Raw genomic sequence first — 5,910 nt, 5'->3', positions numbered from 1 at the left:
TATACTGCCACTAGGAAACTAAGACAGGTCAGGTAGGGGCTCTTAAGATCCTCCTGGAAAATTAACTTTATAGTCCTTAAAATAAAGGAATTCAGACTGATTGCTCTCGGTGAATCAAGCAACTCCTAGTACATTTTATTCCATCTGCATAATACATCTGCTAACATAAACAGGAAAGCAGCCAAGTACCAGTAAAGTGTGTTTTGTATTTATTAAACAATACTATAAAATTCTAATGAAAACCCCTATTGTAATTCAAACTTGACAATTTTTTTGTTGGTATTCAGTAACTGGCCCAGCTGTTTCTCCAGCTGTCTGGTAATTTGACAGAAACAAAATCAGTGAATCAGTTCAAATTTTGAAAAGGACAATGCATGTCTTTTTGTCTTCATAAGACACCTACATTTAAATTACAATGCAAAAGTAACCAGGCACTGTGTAAGCAAATTTACATAATTGGTGTCAGGGGTCTAACACTGAAGCAAAGGGGGGCTAAAAATTGATGGGACTGATTATTCTATCCTTCTTAGCATCTTTTCAAGCCCTTTTATAATGTAGACATTAAATTACGGGGCATATCTCCTTCATGTCTAGCTATATTATTAGGGCTTAATTTGGTTAAAGAAAGAAAACGCAACCGTACGGTTTTGCGTGTTTGGACTTTGCCTTTTCGTTTAGGACATACATAGTAAAACGTGTGCCTGTTGCTGCAAAGATTTCATGCCACTCAGCATTTGTTTTTGACCCATTTGCTCACAAAGACTGCCACATCTGTTGTACTAAAACAGCCGGTTTACCCACCAGAAAACTAATGTGTATAAATCAAGCAAAATTTTAAGAAGGCAAACATCTGCAAGTAAATGTGGCCTAATGTCCTTCATAGATGTTCTGTGTGGAGAAAAACACTATCTTCATCAGAGATAATTATTTGCAAGGAATAGACACCCAAACTAACTACTTCAAGCACCAGGGAGTGATGCTTATTGAAAAGATGCAGGAGTATCTTTTGGAACCAAAGATGCGGGAAAGCCAGGTCTCGGTGGGGGGCCTGACATGGAACGTGAGCGCTGGGCACTAAAGGTGTTTTCTTCATCTCTTCTAGACTCAATAGTATCTCCTTTTTCTCTGAAGATTGGCTTTGTTTGCTTCAGAATCTCCCTGGTAGAAAATGGCAGTCCAGCCCCAGCTCTGCATCACCTACTCGCTCTGGTGCCAAAGACAAGCTAAACCAAAGACTCTGCATCGCTATCCCCAATATCCAGGAGAGAGGATGTGATTAACGCAGGTTAGGTCCCGTGACTTCCTCTGGTCCAATCAACTGTGACTAGGGAAGCCGCATCACAGGGACACTGGGCTGCTCTCCCCCTTTAGCAAGTGGGGCCAGAAGGCATTCTAAAAGGACTCACTACAACACATGGTTGCCATTCTTTGGAATGAGAGGATGATGAACTACAGATATGTTAGCATTTAAACCTTCTAAGATCCACACTTTATCTATCCCTGGCATATCGAACCCAACTTTGTCTCTTCTGATAACCTTAAAACACTTGAATTCCTCACGTTTGCATCTGCCAATATCACCAACAAAGTGATAACAGCTAGTTGTGAACATTTGTCAACTTATACATATGACCCTCTCTCCTCCTCATGGAGGATTTCCTAGAAATTTCATTGACTTGCTTCAAGACCTTTCACAAGCAATGCCTGCAACTATCTCCACCCTGGCCCCCAAGCTAGGAGACCCGCGACCTAATACAATACATCAGGAGAGCCGACCTACACCTCTTAGACCCTCCAAACAAATGAAACCAATGTAAATGCCATCCGCTGTGACATTATATAAAAGGAAAATATAAAGTGATAACCTTGTTAATTAACACGTTGTAATTTTGACTTTCCAGCTGGAAACACAGTCACTTCATTAAAATACAGCCATATCATTGTCAATTTCAAGTGACATTTTGGGAAAGAATAAATGATGATCCATCTAACGACTGACTTCAGCCGTGATATTCCTGTCCAATGCCCTTTAGCCCAGACTAAAGCCCCTTTCTAGTCTAATGAAAAAGTGCTAATGTTCTCAGTTTTTAAATTTTTAATTTTCTCAGTCTATGTGAAAGTCTCTCTCTGGCACCTAGAGCTTCCTTAAATATGGAGGATAAATAAGTTCCCTATGCTGAATAGCTTTTAAAACTCAGTTAGAACTTAGAATTTTAGGAGCTGAAGATAGAGATGATTTTCAAATTGCATCTGTGCAGAAAATGCTGACTATGGGTACTAGTCCAGGAATAACTACAGCCATTTTTTTCTCCTTCTATTTTCCAAATGAGTCATAAAGGACCCGCTGCATTCAAATAGGGTGTCATGAAATGGGAAAGATAAAATACAGAAATTGGACACTGCTGTCTCTTCCTAATGAATCCAGCTTTTGGTTACCTAGAGTGAGGCTAGAATAGCCCATCTAAAATAAGAGTGAGTCGGACTCAACGCCAGCCATTTCCAGTGTGCTGTGGTGAAGCACCTCTCCTTGGGGAGACGGTGCAGTGTCGTCTTTGAGAGTGTCTGATCCAGTGATTCTCAACCCTGTCTGCAAATTAGAATTTCCTGGAGACCTTTTTGTTTGTTTGTTTTTATTAGTTCACGTCTTTCGTGAACCCACACACAATTATTTGTCTTCTGGTTGTTGAAGCAATAGGTGGGACAACATTTGCCACAGCAATATCTGTCAAAGTGTTTGGCCGTAAACACTCTAGTACCACCTTCACTTGAAGGGCACTCCCAACAAAGACAACTAATTTTGCCATTTTCATACACTTGGTATTGATAGTATCTCAGGACAGCAGCTTAACCTTCTTTCTCTTATGCTTATCCTTCTTGGGAGTGGTGTAAGACTTCTTCCTTTTCTTAGCACCACCACAAAGTCTCAACACAAGATGGAGAGTGGACTCCTTTTGAATGTTGTAGTCAGACAAAGTATGTCCGTCTTCCAGTTGCTTTCTAGCAAAGATTGGTCTTCACTGATCAGGAGAAATTCCTTCCTTATCCTGGATCTTGACTTTTACATTTTCTGTTGTGTCGGAGGGTTCAACCTCGAGAGTGATGGTCTTCCCCGTGAGGGTTTTCATGAAAATCTGCATCTTGGCAGTGACTCCACTGCAGATGGCGAGTCTGAAAGCTTTTAATTTATTGGTGTGTGTGTGTGTGTGTGTGTGTGTGTGTGTGTGTGTGTGAGAGAGAGAGAGAGAGAGAGAGAGAGAGAGAGAGAGAGAAAGAGACATCAACTTCTTGTTCCAGTTATTTATGCATTCATTGGTTGATTAATGTATGTGCCCTGACCAGGGATTAAACCTACAACATTGGCATATTGGGATGAGGCAGGACAATGTAATATTTCCAAGCCTCATAAAGGAAATGGTCAGGATTTCCCATGACAAACCATGATGATTGGGCACATTGCCAAATTCTTAACCTAGCATGGCATTTGGATACAGTGTACAAAAAAAAACCAAAAAACAACAACTGTAACTTCACAGTTGTAATCAAGCACTAAAAGAAACAGCTAGGAGGCCCTAAAAGAAATAATGCTTAGGGAAAGTAAAGAATTTAACTTTTGACATTATGACTCAAAGTTAATATGATGCCTCTTTTGTTTCTTGTTGCAATCAAGTGCAGCAACCCCTATTGGTTAGTTACCAAACTATTTTTGGTGTAAAAGCTTGGAAGGTTTTAGAAAGCTTTTGGTTATGAAAACATAAAAATTGGGTTCGTTCTCTATATTCTATTTTGGAGAATAAACCCTTTATTCTAAAGGATCCCGAACAGATCACTATAAGTCTGTGATTACTAGAGCTTTGTCTTAAAAATTCCATTACGTGCTTCCCACATAACTCTGTCTCTTTGGTTTGTCTGAATTCACCTTGAGAACAGAGCTTCCTGCTTAGTGATATGGCACTCCCACAATCCTCTCCTCTCCTAGACTACCCATTGTCCCTTCCCTTATCACTGTTGGAACAATGTTAAGGCCTTGAGATTAAAAGAGTTTTTCTTCCTAAGATTATATTGTTATATGACTCTCTTCCGTTCTGTCCCCTCCTAAGTCACGGAGAAGCCTATACTTGTATGGCACAGAGAGAAATTATCCTCTCCAGATCCCAGCGATGCCTGGTTGACGTGGCTCAGTGGTTGAGCGTCAGCCTATGAAATGGGAGGTCCTGGTTCAACTCCCAGAATCCACATACAGGGGTTGCAGGCTTGATCCCCAGTGTAGGATGTGTAGGAGGCAGCCTATCAATGATTCTCTCTCATCATTAATGTTTCTATCTCTCTCTCCCTCTCCTTTCCTCTCTGAAATCAAATATATTAAAATGTGTATTTTTTTAAAAAGATCCCAAAGATGTTACCAGTAATAAACATTTTATTCTTGTTTATAATCAAGAGAAAGTCCAAAAGTTATTTTTCCTCACTCACATGTCTTTAGAATTTAATGATGAAAACTGTAGCGTCTGTGCTGTTTATCACCTGTTCCTCACTGGAAATCTACAAGGTTGGGGGAGCCCAAACATGATCTTCCCAAGTCTTTTTGCAGAAGGAGAGTATCAAAATATCAGGTTTATTTCTAGTAGCCCAGAGACTCCTGGAAGTCCCTGACTGGGTCCTACAGTCTGAGACCAGTTTGTTGCAAAGGGAAAATTTTTGTGCATGACAAAATTGGATGCACATTTTCACAAAACTGGATAATACCCTGCCGAGATAGGCGACTGATGGCTTTCTAGGCAGCATCTACTGTAGCCCTGATCTTCCTGTAGCTTCCACTGGATGTCTCAGTCCCTGATCTCTTCCTACTGTTTCTCCACACAAATACAGCTCTGCACAGTACAGCTCTTTGCTCACTTCTGGTTTTTCTCATGGAACAGCAATCTGGCTTTGATCTGACATTACTGTACCAGGGACTGATTCTGTCACTGGGAAGACTTGAGTCTTCATAGTCCACCCTGACAAACAGGGAAGCAACTGGCCTTGGAGAAATTGTTCAAGAATAAGCAATACTGCTACCTTGTGGAAGACAATGGTTATACTCTGTGGCAGAAATTATTTTTTAAGTAATCTTTAAAATAGGAGTGTAATGGGGCAGGAGATTTTCTTTTCACTTTGTATCTTGGTACATTGTTTGAATTGTCATTTTCACAAATGAATCTTAATTTACAATAAGTTTAGTCCTTGAACAAGTAAGTTAAATTTCAAAGAGTAAAAAAAAAATGTAGGCTACTTTATTTGATTTTTTATTTTTAATTTTTTTTACTGATTTTTAGTGAGAAAGGCGGGGCGGGGGCGAGAGACAGAGAGAGAGAGAGACAAAGAGAGAGAGAGAAACAATGATTGGTTGCCTCCCGTACTCACTCTGACTGTGGACCCAAACCACAACCTAGGCATGTGCCCTGACCAGGAATTGTACCTGCAACCTTTTGGTGTACAGACGATGATCCAACCAACTGAACCACCCAGCTAGGGGTTGGCTATTTTAAAATATCCTATTGTTTACATTATTTAAAAGTTGTCCTGTCTCCACCTCTAGCTGTGTACCAGTAAAGTTAATAATTTGAATCTGTTTCCACATTATTAAAATTGGGAGTTGGATTTAATGACATAGATTTTAATTATTGCTCTATTACCTTTGCATTAAAATTTCCCCAACCTTCTCTTACCAGATATAGCCACTAATGTGTATGTAACCCAAATAGCAGAAAAATGGAAAATTTTAGTATTGAAAGCTAAATCAAGACGGCCGTACTAACCAGTGGTTCCTAACGCTCGCTGCACACACTGGAATCCATTAGGATGCTGTAAACATCGCAATACCTGGGCCCAACTCCAGACACAATTATTGAACCTCTGAGTGTGGAATCTCTGCAG

General features: G+C 40.1%; 1 pseudogene; it reads right to left on the bottom strand.

Annotated features, from left to right (window-relative positions):
* Positions 1-245: 245 nt before the first annotated feature.
* LOC118718621 lies at positions 246-3,159 on the bottom strand (annotated as a pseudogene).
* Between the last annotated feature and the right edge of the window lie 2,751 nt (positions 3,160-5,910).

The sequence above is a fragment of the Pipistrellus kuhlii genome, unplaced genomic scaffold (assembly GCF_014108245.1).
Source record: "Pipistrellus kuhlii isolate mPipKuh1 unplaced genomic scaffold, mPipKuh1.p scaffold_m20_p_1, whole genome shotgun sequence".
Classification (NCBI taxonomy): Eukaryota; Metazoa; Chordata; class Mammalia; order Chiroptera; family Vespertilionidae; genus Pipistrellus; species Pipistrellus kuhlii.
The sequence above is the reverse complement of the archived record's forward strand: the minus strand, read 5'-3'. Positions and strand labels throughout refer to the sequence as shown.